At 42.8% G+C, this 18,290-nt stretch overlaps 1 long non-coding RNA gene and 1 pseudogene across 1 annotated transcript; one reads left to right on the forward strand and one right to left on the reverse strand.

Moving 5' to 3' along the window:
* Window positions 1-320: 320 nt before the first annotated feature.
* On the reverse strand, window positions 321-9,336 carry LOC142765534 (uncharacterized; annotated as a pseudogene).
* Window positions 9,337-11,978: 2,642 nt separating this feature from the next.
* On the forward strand, window positions 11,979-15,311 carry LOC142791131 (uncharacterized). Its single transcript, XR_012890027.1, has 3 exons — window positions 11,979-12,214; window positions 14,019-14,113; window positions 14,749-15,311. It is a non-coding gene; the product is annotated as an uncharacterized LOC142791131 (long non-coding RNA).
* Window positions 15,312-18,290: the final 2,979 nt, after the last annotated feature.

Raw genomic sequence — 18,290 nt, forward strand, 5'->3', positions numbered from 1 at the left:
CTGGAGCCTGGTCACTGCTAGCGATAACGCTAGACGATTGGATGGCAAGTGTATAAATGCTAACGCGCTTCGCCGCTTGTCAGTTGATCGACGACTGACGATTCGTTTACCACTATCAGTGCAGGTCTGCTACTGTGATCCCACTTTCCGTTTACTAGGCACACGTTCGCCCAAATAAACAGTTTAACCGTCATCGTACTGTCTGCTTCTTTGTCGACATCCCGACTCTGTGACATTATTGTTATTATTTGAGAGGTTTCTGGAAGGCATTGCGAAAGTACACACTGGCTTTATGTACTATTTGCCTTTAGTGTCCGTCTAACACTCTTGCAACACTTGCCCCAGGAATTGTCGAGGCATATTCAGTTTGTCATCAGTCACGTTCAATAGAGTTTGCCAAATCACCTACATACATTTTTCCATCAGCTGGAAAAGCCATTAGCAAACAAGGTGAGGCAATATCTGAAACCTTTAACACACATGGAGTAGACACAAGTGAAAAAAAACACTCCTGAATGTGGCTAGGCAGCTTCACAGTACTTTCAATACATACTATTCGCTTGCACAAAAACAATAATTTTTCGCCATTCTGCAAGGAGTCATGTATCGCAACGAAAATTCTTTCAATAGAAAAATATTCATTATGAGCAGTTCGCACAATGCTGGAATCAGTTTTCTTTGCCCTTGTGTAACGCCTGCTGTGTAATATGGTTCCCTTGAATGAAAGACGAAAATATTCATACCAAGCACTTGCAGGCATATACACTGAGCGTAAAGCAGCAATTTCTTCAGCTGTCAGCTTGGGCACAGGATCAGCATTTCGAAACAATGATACCGCATCAACGCATGTGACTGCCGAGTTTTTTGGATAACCAAGAAGAGAGGAGGTGAAATCTTTCACCTTAGTTTCAAAAGAAGTCAATGTTAATACGAGATGAAGCTGCTGCAGCATCACTAGCCTCTCTACGACCTGATTTGGTACCCCTTTGGCTCCTGTTATCGTCTTTAGAAGCCGTCCATTACCGCTCTCAAAGACAAACGCTCAATGTGCCCATAGCGGTCCAAAGCTCTCGGCAGCAGATGCGAGGTGTAGCAACTGGTGCAAGTTGAATGTCATGAGGCGTGGACTGTATAGGTTCTTTGCCCGAGAGACGAACTCTTGCAGTAGACGACCTGCATAATAAATGTGCAATACTAAATGTAAGCCATGGTTCTGAATGAAACCAAACACTGCAAAAAGCCTAGTGTGATGATGCAATGGGCAATTCATCAGCCAAACAATATAAATTGAAATACTCAACTAACTTTAGGTATTGCATTTCTGTAATGCCAATTACATTGGTATCTACACTTATTCATGGAAAAACAGGAACTATTGTGTGTTTTTCAGCTTTCAGCAATAGTTACATACATACAATCTTCTACTAACTCTAAATTGACAACTGCTATTTTTGCTGTAAAACAATCATGCACGTAAAATCATTTTCAGAAATTTTTAGGTACACTGTTACAGCACCAAACTAAGAAAATTATGGGTGCAATCATCACCAACTATAAAAAACCTTGTCGTATAGTCGTAACGGGAAGTGAAAACAATGGTTGCACTGAAACACTTAGAAATAATTGTAACGTGCAGCTTCAGCACAAATTCTTCTAAGATTATAGATTCCGCAAGCTTTCAATGAAACAATCTTTAACCCATTCACTTTCACAGCCACCATTAAGTTGGCTGCAACAGGAGGCCGATGTGTCAGTGACCGGCACTGCACTAGCCGTCCTGAAAGCACTTGTTTTTGTGTGGCAACAACATACAGTGAAATCTTCGTAGAATGAACCCCACATTAATGAACTTTTCAGATTAACAAACTTTTAAAATATCCCGCGCCGACTGCTAATAGTTTCAATGTAAAATTATTTCACTACTACGTACATACTTCAGAATACCAAACTTTTCAGAATAACGAGCGTTAATTTAGTTCCACATTATATCAACAATGCCTCAGTACAACGAACTTGTGTTCTGGAATCTGTCGCGACCACCGGAGTGGTATGCAAGCCGACGAGAAAGCGAATGGACGCCTTGCTTTTCGGAAGACGTGCGACGGTGTCGAGGAAAAAAAACAAAAGGACGACTGTTTTCTTTCTTTTTGTTGAAACAGAGACACTGCAGGCTTACAAACAGGCGGGCGCAGAGGCGAGGGCAAGACGGGAGGGCAAGGTCAGCGACGCAAAGTGGGAGTTGCGGAGCAGGAAGCATGGGCACTGAAAACCTGAGACAGCAAGAGAGCAGAAAGCGAATCGAGAGGAATTTTCTTTTTTAGCACTTTTTTTCTTTGAAAGAGACAATGACAGCCATGACGCTTCAGTTGTTTTTTCAAAAGCCTTGTTTTTTTGTTGTATTCATCTCTTTTCGGTGATTACTTATCGCGTCCGCAAAGCAAGTGGGTGTTTACGCTGCGATGATACTACAAATGAGTTCATCTCAGCTTGCGACGAAGAAGCGGAAGCAGTTTTCACTAAGCGAGACAATGAATATTCTTCGGCAACTGAAAGGCAAAGAGCAGGCTGTTGTGACCAAAGGACCGAATCGCACCACAGAAATGTGGATGAGCTGGAGGCCTTCGCGCTGCAAAGTTTGTGCTGCTCGCGTTAAAGAAAAACAGACTTCCTTAAAGTAAACGTGCATTTTTTGGTGTTTACTTGTGCATTTGTTTTTTTTCTCACGAAAACGAGTTTAAGGACCCACTGTTGTAAAGGTAAGTCGTTTTGGTCGGTGAGAAATAAGTATTTATGATTAATTTTCGAGCTTTCGCTATAACGACCTTTCAAAACAACGAACAAATTTCTGCGGTCCCCTGAAGTTGGGTATAGCGAGATTTCACTGTATACTGCAACCGGTTTTGTTTTGTTTGGTTTTCTTGACACCAGATGAACATATGCGGCCACAGTTATGAAAGAAAATAATTGTAAAAAATAGAATGTTCTGTGAGCACATGCATATTTCTCTTAGTGCAAGCATGGCAGCATGGTGTAGTCTGAGCCTCTCAAAGGAGGCGCTTCTTCAGATTGTTTTTTTAGGGCTGAAAGCATTGCTGACAACAATGATTTTTCACTCCGAGTTCTAGATTTGGAAAGCGCCGACAGTGACAGAGACGATGCAGAAAGATGGAAGTTTCACTTTACATCATTTTCGGCCCTGAAACGATTTCGATGATTTCGCATAAACATGTTAAGCCAGTACAGCAAGTCCTAAGAATCATTCACAGACAGATCTATTTAGGTTCTTGCATTTACTATTTAAAATACTTTAAACATGCGAATTGCAACAGATCACAGTGGCTCAACCGAATGAAATGGCAACTTCCCGCATTCACAATATGTAGTACCTTTTCTTTTAACATTACGTAGCACCGGTGACTGATCTGACTCGATGTCTAGTCTCGCCCTGCCGCGGTGGTCTAGTGGCTAATGTACTCGCCTGCTGACACTCAGGTCGTGGGATCGAATGCCGGATGCGGCGGCTGCATTTTCTATGGAGGCGAAAATGGTGTAGGCCCGGGTGCTCAGGTTTAGGTGCACGTTAAAGAACTTCGGGTGGTCGAAATTTTTGAAGCCCTCCACTATGACATCTCTCATAATCATAAGGTGGTTTTAACATGTTGAACCCCACATATCAATCAGATTCCTAGTCTATGTCACTGAACCTCTTGTAGACAGCATGCATTATCTGCCTGTGTTACAATATGCTTTGTGTGAATGTGAGCTGCACACCATATATTGCCCTAGCTGACTAGTATGTCAAAAATTTTGCTATAGGAGACTTGTAAGCTGCAATGTCATGTAAGAATCGTAAGGCATTTTGTGAAAGAAATCACTTCAGCTTGTCGCTGCAGTGAGAGTCAGGCTCGCGCTATCAATTATAATGCCAGAATTCACGCGTCAGTGGCTGTAACTCTACCCCTGAAGACACAACTACATTGCCCAAGTTTATGATTATTGGTGATTGCTTGTCAAATACTTTCTATTTTTCCACATGCCTTTGCACATTGTCGATGAGCAGGAGAGTAAGTAAGAACGGTTTGTAGTTTGGCGACATGTTACGAAGCACACCTCAAACGTTTCAAGTGCTCCATCTTTGTTGCCCGATGGTGTGCTCTGCAGGGTGCACTCGATGGAGCTCGACCCATCGTGTGCACTGTGGCCAGCGACGGTTGGCTGTTTGAGGAGTTGAAGATCTCTACATGAAAACTGACAACCCTACAATCTCTATAGTTCAGCAATCTGAGCAACTCACCAACACGTTGCAATTGTGGCGCAGTTAGCTCTTCTGAAAGAAGTATGTGCACAGCTTCAACGAGGAGCACAAAGTGGTTAAGGTAGCGCTGGGGCAGGATCCCTGTACAGGTTGGCACAGCGTAGAACAGGAGCCAGTGCCGCCATTCACTTGCCTTCCAATGGCAGCGCTCTTTGATTGAGCGTGGAAGTCTGGTGAAGCACTGAGGAGGCCTGATGGAGAGCAGCTTCTTGTCCACTTGAGCCACAGTTATTGGGCGCCCTGCATACAGTGTAACATTATATACTTTATTATAAAATTTCATATATGTGGCAGATAATTTTGTAAGCAAAGGGACAAAGGGGGACACTGTCCTCTACAGAAGGATGAGTGGCAAATAATTGCAGGCACCAGAGACATGCTGTAAGAGAGTTTGTCCAGTTGATGTCACTTTTTTCTCTTTTTTTACTTCCCACCCCATTTCATGTCACAGCACCAGTGTACCTCACATTAAACAATTAACAGAATTTATATGTACATGTCTGTGGCAAGAAAATAAATGGAGAAAAATCTCAAGAAAGGACACACATTAACATGTCACAGTAGCAATTCTGTTGGCCTTTGAAGTTGCTTTTCACAAATATATGCTTTATTTATGACTATATGTCAACGAAGATGAAGTTTTCAAATAATTTATATGGACACTGAAGAGCCAAACAATTTTTTGCCCATCAGTAAAATACAATTTCACAATCCCAAAAATGTCACTCGTACTACGACACGACGCTTAGTAAGAAAACCTGAAAAGAGAAAATGGGGGTGGCGATGCAACCTTGAGATTCCAACACTAAACTCCATAATATACGAAATTTCGTACGCATCTTCTGGGCCTTACATAGCTTCCAAGAGATAAAAATGAAGTACATTGTTTATCTGTGGGTGCCACAGACATAGCATATGAAGTATGAGAAAATTTCATTGAGCCAATGCCACGAAAATACCTAAAGTACATTTTGAAATTTCTTATGTGACGCATGGAGATTTTGGAATACAATTTAAAAATACTTCAACCTTGATTTTCTCCGCTAATAATCAACTCATGGTGGTCAAACATATGCCATTAACATTCTCAGAATACACTTTGTCAATTCAAGCAACATCACTCTTCCTCTTTGTGTCCCTCTAAAAAGAAAATGAGCATGCACTTTAGTTGCTAATAGACGGCAAAGTGTGTAACTAGTGCCCATGCATAGGCTATATTAAGTAACCAACCGATATCTCGTTCCGATAAGACATCAACTGAAAATGCTCTTACTTTTTTGTTAAATACTTAAAGCAACAGCTTTTCTCTAAATACTGCTGCAATCACGTGAACTGTTAACCTACAATGATTTAGCCACGCAATCTTTCTTGTAAACCATGTTCATATTTATACCAGCCATTTTTTAAACAATTACATTCAAGAATCTGTATTCATATATACTTCAAACCAGTAAACAAGATATTTATCATACATCCTCTGTTCATTTTTATAGCCAATTTAGCAACAGGTATACATGCTTCTTCAAAAAATTCCAGGAAATATTCAGTGTGATGACGAAGACCGCAACTGGCTATCAGGCACAGACGCGCATGCTAGGCGAGCGAGGAGGAGAAAGAAGAGGCAGAATAAAACAGCTTGCCCGACGAACGGGTATTGTGTCTGTCTTGCTCATTACATCAGATTAGTTGGGGGAATTTTTTGGTAATGAGCTATGCATTGTACTTAGTCAAAGGCACAAGGCTACACTCAAACCACCTTGTAATCTACAAGGCAATACTAACCTATGTAATAAGGCTCTTGATTGTTACTTGAGTCAAACCAAGTATCAGTGAAACACCTAGTGACGCCCAGAAGAACACAGTGCATGTATTCGACTGTTTGACCAAGCACAAGGTCAAAACCCTTCAGACACGAGAGTGGTGAGGGCCCTTTCAAACCATTCACTGGCTCTCCAACGTCGATGGCGAACTTCATATCTCGAAGCATGCCCTTTGCTGTCCGCAGCTCCTCTGCTATAACATTCATGTACCTCTGGCCTCCTGAAAAATTATGTCGTAAAGTTTAAGCAAGCACTAAGCCTGCATTTAATCACGTAATATAAATAATGCAATCTACACACAGGCTCATAACAATATTTTAGGCCACAAACCACATCATGCCAATTTTATTTTCTGTGTACTAGATAAGCTAAGCTTGATCACTTTTAATTTTGCAATTGAAGCTTAACTGAAAAAAAAGCTTATGGACTTCAGTATTCAATGACAGAAGACTCCTAGATACAGAATGGAGCTTGCATGAACGGCGGCGACGCTATGGACTCTGGGTAGGCAGCCATTTTTTTGTCAGAGGTAGCCGGGGAGTGCAGCAGCGTCGTCGTGTTTGCGAGCGTTGGCGTAGCTTGCAGGCGTGATCGAGTGTGATCGCGAAGCGAAGTTAACTCCAAGAAGTGTCGTGCTTGATATCAGCGTCACCGCAAGACTACACTGCAACGCTGTGCCAGAAAGACCTCGAGCAGTACGAAGAACAGAGGAGAACTTGCTCAGAGTGACCCATTCACACTTCGTGCGGGCGACTGTGTAAGCAACATGTACTTGTGGCGGCGCGTCGACAGCTCCGACATTCATGAATGTTTCGTTCCGAAGCCGAGTTTGAAAACCCTGGAGCATATTAAGCCCAGAAAAGCCCTCAAGGGTCACAAGTTTGTGTAGAGTGGTCGGGCACGGGAGCCGTGGGTGAAGAAAGTCGCCGCCAACACCACGGTCGTCGTCACTCAAACAAGACGTGTTCAATTGAGGAGCGCTATTCTCGAGCATGTGCGTCGAATAACGTACGTAGAATAACAGCACAGTGAGATGAGAGCAGACTTCGTTGTTCCTGGTCATGCATGTGCAGTGCGCGGCAAGGACCTCACCATCACTCTCCCATGAACAAGACTTTGAAGGCGGCTTGTTAACACACTGGAAGTTGAATCTGCACGGAAACAAACATTAGCATCTGCGGCAAAATCAAGTGATTTAACACCTCTTACTTGAGTGTCGACGACCACGGTATCGGCAGCGAATTTCTTTAATTAGGACTCCCACAACCAGCCACTCCTCACAAAGTTGTGGCCCTTGATTTCCTTTCTCGACTATAGCCCCCGGGTAATCAAACTCGCCCTCGGAACGAGAAATTTATGAATATCAGAGCTGTCGACGCGCGGCCACAAGTGCACTTTGCTTACACAGTTGCCCGCACAAAGCGTGAATGGGTCACTCGGAGCAAATTCTCGTCTTTTTTTGGTACCGCTCGAGGTCTTCCTGGCACAGCGTTGGGGTGTAGTCTTTTGGTTAGGCTGGCATCGTGCACGACTTTTCTTGGAGTTAAATTTGCGTCACACTCGCACTCGATCACGCCTGAAAGCTACGCCAACGCTCGCAAACACGACTGCGCTGCTGCACTTTCCAACCGCCTCTGACGAAAAATGGCTGCCTAACCAGAGTGCGTAGCGTCGCCGCCGTTCATGCAAGCTCCCTATATTGTAACAGTAGCTTTAGCACCAGTTATGATGGCACAAAAGTTATGCATCTAATAGAATGTATTGTGCATTACTAGAATAATTTACCTTCATGATGCTCTCCACAAGCGTAGCACCAGGGGGCAGCCAAACATGCCATTGAACTGCACCATGTTCATAACTGCGGCACGGGCAGGTGCGTCGACACAGCAGCAGATTGCATGAGCTGTAGACTTGATGGCTGAGGATGCCGTCCTCCAGACTAGGTGGCCAAAGTTGTTCACTTCTTCCACGAACTTGCCCATGAACAGTGACATGTCTGGATGGCGTCCAAACCAAAGACCACCAACTAAGCAGTTTTTCATACGATAATCTGGTGGCAGCTCATTTATCAAGAACTGAATGGGCCATATCGACGATGTTGATGACTTAAACACAGGGCTTCCATCTGTGTTGAATGTGATTCATCTTGTCTACTTGCCCATTCTTGCGCAAATTTCTGAGCATTGTCCCACTTGTTATGTCATTGAAAGCCCCAGATGTTAGGTTGTTCTCATCATTTAACTGCGTGAGTTTTCTAAAGAGAACATCCTTGGTTCGAGCAATTACCGATTTTACCTGCTCTTTTAAATTTAGAATAATAAAAAAATTTCCTTTGGACTTCAATGCAGAGGCGTCATTGTCTACACAACAAGTGGGACACCTCATGGTTTTTGCGCCAGTTTGGGAGTTCAGCAGGCTGCCACAGTCATCGCAATAGAAAAAGTGCTTGACTAGGCTCTTCGTTCTGGACGACCACATCTTTCGGAACAAGTGCTTCGTTCGTGGAAGAGTGTTTCCTCCGAATCCAAAGAGGCCATCAATGAGACTCAGGAGGTCATCCAAGGCCACCAGGCTGAGGCAATGCGTTATGACAAAGGCCATGATCATTATAACTGCAGCTGCCTTTGTTGTCGTCGAGCGTGGCAGAGTCTGAGACTCCAAGTGGACAAAGTCTTCAGCCAACAACTCCGACTTATCCAGAAAGGTGGGGCGCACTTCTTCAGACTCGTCGCCGATTTCAGCGTCACCATCACTTTCGAAACTGTCGTTACAGTCGCTGAATGTCTCGTCCATCGATGAAGGCTCATCCTGGGCTCCCTCTGATGCTTCGGAGTCTGTGTCACCTTCCGCATCAGTGAGGGCGTCGAAGCTGTCATCATCAACAAGGTCATCGGCCTGTGGCGGACGCACGTCCTCTGGACTCAAGCCGGCGTTGTTGTCGGGACCGAACGAATCAGATGTAGAACTCAAATGTGAGCTTAACGACACGTCGTCGGCGGTCAATGCAGGGTCACATGACGACGACGGGTCACCAGAGGATATTTGAGTTTCTGCGAGAAATCGGTCATCCTGGGAGTCATACTCACAAGCGCGGCTGCGCTCTCGTTGCGTCTTCCAATACGCAGTCGACTGCGGCAGTACGAATGGCTCGTCTCTGTCGAGGTAACGCTTCCGAGGAATCCTGGGTGAACCTTGGCTCATTTTAAAGGCAAAGGCGCGGGCTCATTGAGAGCTCTGGGAGCAGTAGCTACAGCAGAGAAATGACTAAGTGGCTGTCCCTGTGACACTTTTGCTACTAAAATCAGGAGACCAAACCATCGCACAGTCAATTTTATGTTGCCTCAAATGCCTCGAACTGCCTCGGAAAATACACACGGGAAAACATGTGAAGCCCTTGCAGAGTGTACATTTTAGTTGCAAAACTCCCGTCATTCACACGTATCGAAAGTTTAACAAATAAAAAACCCTTAACAAGTAATTACCAATTTTTGCGCCATCTGTTGTTTGTATTCTGTACAATTATTTGTTTTTTTGCATTTTGTATTGCAGTGTCTAGGTGACGCGAACATCAGCTAACATTTAAAAAGTTGGACCAACTGCGTGTCTATATTTTTGAAAGCAGTTGTGCAATTCGTGCAGTTCAAGAACTCTGCCTTCAAGTGGGACTCTAGATAAGTGGATGTATAAGGCACGACCTACTCTAAATGGATAGATTATTTGACTCAAGTACCCAGCTGTGCCGCATCTGTGGGCAAACTACATTAGTGAATATTAAACGTTGCGGACTATGGCGCGTGCAGGCAAAAATGAGGATGCATACAGATGTATATATTAAGACATTAAAATAGAAAGGTGCAATAAATCGACCATATCACGGTGTATTTGTAAAAGCACATTTGAGTGGTTGTGTGAGAGCCCTCCGAAGGCTCTAAAATATTGACGTAACTGAACAACTAAGTTCAAAGTAAACATTGCGCAACTAAATAAAAATACACCACAAAGAAGGAACACTTAATAAGGTCGAGCGCAAACTGTTTTGTTGCTCTCGACCTGTTTAAATTTTCCTTCTTTGTGGTGTTTTATTTTTTTTCAGTTGCGCAATTTTCCTTTAAAGCACGGAGGAAGGCACGTGCTTTGAAGTAATGAACCAACTAGCCGCCCAAAACGTCCTGATGAACAACTAAGCTTTATTACTGAAATGAGCGGGCCGTAGGGGAGGAAATAATACATGCATACCTGCTTGCTCTCATTGCACAGCTATCAGAAAATAGAATTCGCCACTTTGAGACACTGTCAGAATGTATTCAAGCGACCAAACCAAACTTCGATCCTATCATTCAGAATTGATGATAAAGTTTTTTTTTCACCCGCGTGTACCAGCTCCCAGTTTTCGTCGATAGTCTCTACCACGGTAGAAAACACCGATGATCTTCTGATGTGCTTTGACCATTGACTATAGCTGATCTTGTAGATGAGTAGCACTTGTCGAATGCCGTCTGTAACATTACTTGTTTTTTTTCTGTTTTTGTTTCAACACTTATAAATAAACGTGCTGCGACGTCAATTCGCAATTAATGATTGCGTTCTTAATTGTCGTGCTCGGGCTCTCCAAAGTCGAAGCGGGCTGGACCCGCGACGGGTCATGAAGCATTAGCTCACTTGTGGGGTGTTTCTTTTGACCCACTGAAACCTATAACGCCTTCAGTCGGTTATACTGCGGTCGCAATGCACTCGTATCGCTATGTTTTGATCTAGTCGACGTTTCACGGAGATCTTCTATCGTGTCCCTCCTTACAGCTCCACGCGAGTGAAGAGGTTTCGCAAGACACTTTGTATTTGCGGGCCGAACCAAGATTCAGACAGTGATTCAGACAGTCCAGCAGGCCCACGACGTGGCGGTGAGGCTTGGCCTTGCCATCCCAACGTGGGAGCAGCCCACAGTCCTTGCTCTATGAATACGGGAGTTACTCAGGATATCAGTAAAGTTTACTACCTACGTACCAACATAATATGATACGTTGGAGTTTCTTGGTGCAACGTATACAGACATGTCCGCACTGTACGTCTGGTCAGACATCCTCAAAGGTGCAACTGAAATCGAATGACACTTTGCAAGTAATAGTGCTAAACTGAGCAATTCAGGAATGTTCAACTCAGCCCTGTCTCAGTGTACCTTTTCTTGTAAGTATTTATAGTACAATAATGTTGGGGTTTCACGCCCAAAACCACAATATGGTTATGAGGGATGTCACAGATGGCGGCTCCAGAAGTCTTGACTACATATTGGGCTCATGAGTGTGCACCTTCAATCTAAGCACATGGATCCATGGCTCTAGCATGTCGCATCCATTGACCACTGCCCTTGCAGCCGGCATTTCATCGCCCCAACTTCAGGTCAGCTATCGACGCAAGAATAAGTATGTTAACAATGAACATGCAACTTATGCGTGCCCTCGTATATTGTTAATTATTGCGTCTTTCCGGTAACTTGTCACGCCCGGCCTTGTGAAAGACATGCAATGATGCAAACCTTTCATGTTGCTCTGCTGGTTTGCGAATGAGAAGAGTGGCATTATTAATTCACCTTCGAAATACAATACTTCATTTTGTGCTACAACTTATTACAAGCAGTAAAGAAATCGGCACTGTTTCATATTTATCAATGTTTCGCGATTCGAACGCTTCGAGCACCCCATTCTCTTCAAGAGGGTGCAGCTACAAAAGCAGACGACACCAGAAAAGCCAAAAGTCGTAAAAGCTCAAAGCAGACGAAGCCATCCATAGCCTCTTAGGCCTATTGGCGCACGCCATTGCTTGCGAGCCCCTCTTCCCGCCGAGACTCTGGTGGTGTGTGTTTTGTTTGATCAGTCGGTTTTTTTTTTGTTTATTATCATGTATGCGTACGTCGCATATAAAGATGGCGCGAAAGCCGTCGTGGCGGCCTCACTGATACGCAATTTCAGGCCGTCGTCTGAAACGGACCTTGCCTCAGGCAAGAATAAAATGACTTATTGGAGAGAAAAGCAGGAAGAAGGCGAGCTTGAAGATTACTTTCCTGGCGATGTCGTGGAATTAGCAGGTGAGAAGCGTGCAGCTTGCTGTAAAGCGTGGCTGTTCATTACTGCTTGTATGTTTATTTTTTTGTTTACCGTCTCTTCGTGCATTGAGTTATAGCGGCCCTTTGCGACTGTAACAGCTACTTGTATGATGCAAGTTGTTTTCGTGGATTCTTGGTTCCTGCGCTAACGCCTTGTGCAATAGAAGCGTACGAAGTTGAGTTTGTTAGTACAGATTCGTGGTGGAACACAGCGTAAACAACGATGACGAGAAAGCCCTAACTGGGCTAACGCAATAGGCAGTTTGGTCCTGTTTGGTCAATCTCGTCACCGTTCGCGCTATGTTCTACGAGGAATCTTGTGCATGCACGAAACATTTGGCTGTGCCGCACGCACGCACACACACACACACACACACACACACAAACAAACAAATTCAAGGCCCTTTATTTAAACTCTCAAGGCTAGTGGCATATACCTGTGCCCAATAGAAGGTGGGCAATCGCAGATCATTGTTATGCTAGTAAGCCCGCAGGACAAAGCGCGGACTCGTCAGTCAGCTATTTTTTATGTATTTGGTGAATTATAGATTTATGTATACCACCTTTGTCTAACCCATTGTGCAGTCGTATTGCGTGGGTTTTGAAATTCACCTTACCTCTAATAGATTTCTGTATATCACCTTTGTCTAACCTATTGTGCAGTCGTATCGCGTGGGATTTTAAATGCACCTTACCTCTAACCGGGCCTTGCTACTTATGGGTATGTTTTAATTCGTTCGTAACCACGCATTTTCAACAACATCGTTCTCTTTACGACCTAAAATGTTGTCGTTTTTGGGCATGATGTCGCAGTGAGCTATCAGTGCTAAGTTGTGTGCAAGGTATACACCAACCACACAGGCATAATTACATGCTCCACAGTTGCAAAGTAAATTTATGAAGTGCATGTCGACGCTAAGCTGCCTTCCAAACCAAATAATTTTCTCATGTGACAATCAAGGCAGTTGAAGTGAATGCACGTAAGCCACACATTGGAAACAACTTTACTCTCTCATATCGTTATTCTCTTTGTTCTTTATATATACTGGATTGATTACAAATTCTGTAAGAAATGAATACAGGAAAGAAAACATATAAAAAAGAATTCCTTTGTAGCAATATTTTTCTGATGCCATATTGAAACAGGCTATAGGGCAACAAGTTCAGTGGCATGTAAGAATACTTTGTTGTGTGCATATTCCTGGTGTGCTAAGCCCCTTACATTGTGGATATGACCATCACAAATAAAGCACAGGGGTCTGACACAGGTTTCATGGTTTCATGGACACAGGTTTCATGAATAAAGCACAGGTTTCATGGATTTCGTGCAACATGAAAAAAAATGCATGTCACTTCACTCTGCCGGTCTCACTTCTTGCCTTTGTCTCTATTGTTAGACAGCTTGGCAAGTAGGTAAATGGTCATATCGATAGAGATGTTGGCGAGAACCACTAAGAGCACTTCAGCTTCTCTATGATTTAGGGAAACTGTGCTTGTGTGTATGCTTAAAAGTTGGAATATTTGTGCACTGTGCAACAGTTAATTTTGCCTTTACACTTGTTTAATAAGTCCATAATCCACAATTGTACTGCATAGTGGCCCTTGCCAATTATTTTTAAACTATCCATCTTTGTGCCTGACTGTGATTTTGCATGTCATAATTATTCAGACTTTTGGCCACTTATGTGTCATCATTACATTGGTATTGTACATTACTTTGCCTGAAACAACTGCACATGACCTCATCACTTCCTCTCTGAGAAACTTCATTGAACTATTGTTACAGAGTCCAAAGAAGACCTAGCCCGGAAGCTGTTCAGAAGGCGTATCCGATTCCCAGAGCACGTCTTTGACGACGTCCTTAAAGCTGCGCCTTCTCGGGTAACTAAATTTTGTTTTCTTTATGGCAACTCTGATGAAATGTATTGTACCTCGTTTTAGACTCGTAAGTTGACCTAAAAAAACTCGATCATCATGTTAGGTCTATTAGAAAGGTTCTTCAAAGCTTCTTGCATAGCTATTGCGGCCATGATGGTATGCCATGAAATACCTGTGCACTGCCTCACGATCACATGCACTAAAAGTAAGCCGTGTCTTGTAAGGAGGAAAGAGAACAAAAGTGCTTGAGGGCATGACGCACAATGAAAAAGCGTACCTTCTTGCACCCTTGTCAACCTCAGTTCTCTCCATTGCTTTCGGCATGCTCGCTTGCACAGTTTTCTGAACTGATGTTCGTTCAAGTAGTATTCTAATGATATTCAATCAGAAGGAAATGAGGTATTTAAGTGAATATGTTATAAAATATTTCGTAAATCAAAAATCAAAGGATTTCACAAGTGCTCAATACATTCAATAATTCATTATAGGTGACTTGGACTACATCACAACATATGTTGTATATGTGTTAATAGAATCGAAATAATTTCGAGCAAGCACATTTTCATAGTAAAGAATGTGGGCATGTCGAGGCAGTACTCTTCAGCCACGCAGAGTTGTCATGCAGTCTGATTTTGCAGGGAGAGCCGAGCCAAAAAGAAAAAAAGAAAAGAAAGGAGGCTGCCAAACGAAAGGAGATGGTGGCCTTGTCCGAATTGCCTGCAGCGGAAGGTGAAGAAAGAAACAACAAGGTGGCGAGGCTTGAGCAAGAAATTGTATCGTTGAGAAGGAAACTTGCTGACCAAAAAAACGAAACCGGGTGTTACAAGACGTCGTGGTCAAAGGGATGGGTAAGCATTTGTGCAGGGTTTGTATAGGAAATTGGAACACCTTGCAAACCCTTGAGTTTGAAAGTTTCATTCTGAAGGCTCCTAAAGGTGATGAAAACACTTGAATTTGGGACCAGTGCAGACAGGTCCACAGTGCAATCCGTTATCTGTTGTAGGTTAGCAATAATACAGCAAGCCTCGATCCCCCTTCAGAATTAATACATCTGTGCGAGTTTAGTTGTATTCTGTTTGTTTATGCTTTCTACTATCGTTAATTTCATTCCTCATTCGTCATGTCATCATGTCTTGCTTTTACTCTCTCTACTTATCTCCTTACGGAACTTATGCCTGTTGCATTTATGCTTCTTTTGCCTGCCGGCCTAGGTTGATCACCCTTCCATTTGTATTCCCTCTCTCTTCCCTGTCTTAACGAGTGGTGCATGTGGTTATTACAATGTACGAGTGGTGGTTGCTTATCCTTCCTAACAATGCTCCCACAAGAACACTACTTTTTATTTGCATGACAGGTTACACTGATAGTCAACTTTCTTGGTAGCCCTTTTCTCATAATCACTGCATTTGTTCTCCCTGTCTTTAGATTTCAATTGCATGTCATGTATTTTGTGACTCTACCTGACCTGTGTTGCCTGGAGCACATGTGTGAGAATGAATGTTCAGTACTCCTAAACAGCCTTCACCAGAGCAGGCATGGGTTAGCTGCAAAAGCGGTGCGGTAGATTTTAGTTGTCTATTACAATTTTGGATTTAAAGGGTTGTAACACCCCTTTATTGATTGTAGAAACTTCCCTATTTACGAAAGTAATTTGGTCTTTGTGTTAAACTCTATAAGTGTAGTAAATTTAGTGATAATTTGAAAGGTTGTAGAAAAAATTTCTTGTTTGGGTACCGTAGGGGACAGGGTAAGTGAAAGTATTTTTAAAAAATTATTTGTTTCTTTTTGCATTATTTAAATTATGGAGCTTTTTCTGAACTATAATCGGTCATTTGTCTTAGCGCAATTTTTTTCATTCTAAATATGACAATATTTCACAACTTCGGTGGAGGCCTGCCATGCCCGCAATCTTACGTAGCAAGGGATTCCTTGCATTTCAAACATTACGGCTATATGGAGAAGTTACAGTTAGCAAGCCAGAGTGCATTTGGCACATTGAGAAAAAAAAAATGGGTGCGGAACTGCGAAAACGCAAGAAAACAAAGGCATCAAGCTTTCTGTCGGGAAATACATATCTAGTTGGAGACTTCTTAGTGGTGTCATCATTGGAAAGCACCAAAACTATTGTCGTTAAGTCATTAAAAGAAATAGAGCCAGTTTAGAGGACATGCGAAAAGCTGTCTGGTTCACATACTTTTCCATGGCTTCAAAATATCAATCACTGACACGGCCTTATCGAACGATGCCGAAACTTAGTGTTAATTCAACAAAGCGCAGTTGAATGGTGAACCATTGGTTGATAAAGAACACCTTCCAGCATCTGTATTGAGGCTGTTAAGCCAAATTATTTGGAACTAGCTCATCCAGAATACTTGCTCAATGCCTCTATGGGAAAACTCAAAACCATAATGATTCAGTGGATTGTCGTGTGAGATTGGACTCCAAAAAACGTTTTCCTCGGGAATCAAACAGTGTAAATATGCACCCTTGAGTCTGTACGTGTTCACTTTTAATTATGGCGATATAGCCCGTGTCAATGTGTTGAACTACTTTAGAATTTCACCAGGGCAGTGCACAACGTAGGACCCACGCACCCTGGAACTGCATTGACAGTACTGTGCTGACAACACGACTGCATACCAGGTGACAAGTGAAGGTAGCCAGCCAAGACGTTTCAGCACAAAAAGAAAAAAATTATATTGGCGATGTGTATCTGATTTATGCCTATTGAACGGGTCCGTCAATTTGCTGTTACTCGTTGTATACTCTTGAAATAATGTATATTTCCAACTTTCTATGCGATTACCTCAAAACATGCTTTTTTCGTACTTACGTTCCTTTTTCGCAACAACCACCGTATCTAGAATCCTAGATTTCGGCTAGTATTTAGGTAACGTAAAAGGGAATATGCTGAAGCACAATAATTGTTGTATGAGAAAGTGCTCTTGTGCAATGTGACATCTAATAGCTATTGTGTGATAGCGAGGCACCTGGAGTAAAAATTTACCAAAAATTAGCATTAAAGTTTTCAGTGATAAATTTGCTTTAGTAAAAATAAGAATGGCTCATTAATACAATAATAAAATAATTACTCCAGCTCTTACGGTTATGGAGAAAAAAAGTACATAAACTTCACCTCGACTACATGGCAAATACAGGGCTTACTCTGTTCCCTTAAGTCCCTGAGAAACGTTTGACAGGGCCATGAAGTTCCATAAATATCCTTCAATTTTCTCCTTTCAAACCTTTAAGAACCCTGTGTATGTGCAGGAATGATGTTATCCTACTTATGTTTATGAAATATTTATGCAGAAAAATTGCTGGAGAAATCGTGCTGCTGCAGCCATCGGGCATCGCTTACTGTCATCATCTTGACATTTAAATGTATGCCGCCTGCTTGTCCCCCTTTTAGTAACTGCTTCGTTGCTGTCTTTCCCATTTATAAGTGTTTGAGAATAGGCGTACGCCGCTGTCGTCGGCAACCGTTTGCAGCGGCTAGACGCGGCACCCATCTTCTGGTTCCGAAGTATTTCATGCTCTTTCCTTTAGTCGTAGCGGCCGCCGCTTTGTAGCCCACCGCTCGCTCCTACTTTGCATCCCCCTTTTCTTCCTTTTTTTTTCTTTTGTTCTTTCACTTTCGTTTTTTGCTTCCCGGCCCCCACCTCTGACAGGAGAGCACTTGGTACATCGCAACCTAACTTGAAAGAAAGCGAGGGCTGCACTCTGCTGCTTTATAGATTTTTTTCTTTTCAGACCGAGATTACCAACAGGGACATATGCTACCACCAAAAGATGACGTCACTACTAACCCCATTGAAACTAACATGCCAAGGATGACAAAGTGCCTTTGACAAAGATAGGTTCTCCTATCAAAACGTCAGCCAGCCTGTTTGAGGCACTTGTGTATGTGTGTACGTGTGTATGTATGTGTGTCACGTGTGTACATAAGCCGGGTGTTGATTACTAGCAGCTATGTTACCGTCTAGGTACTGCTAGTTGTTCACCACTTTTCTCAATTAAAAATGCCACGTTTTCGAAAATCCTCATATTTAAGCCGACCGTGGAGTTTATAGCAAAAAAATTCGAAAAAAAGACTTTGTCGAGATTTGCATGAATATGGTGATTTTGTTGCAAAGCTATAAACCTAGGAGAGGTTGGGGGAACAGTCTTTTTCAACAGG

This window comes from Rhipicephalus microplus, chromosome 1 (genome assembly GCF_043290135.1).
Source record: "Rhipicephalus microplus isolate Deutch F79 chromosome 1, USDA_Rmic, whole genome shotgun sequence".
NCBI lineage: Eukaryota > Metazoa > Arthropoda > Arachnida > Ixodida > Ixodidae > Rhipicephalus > Rhipicephalus microplus.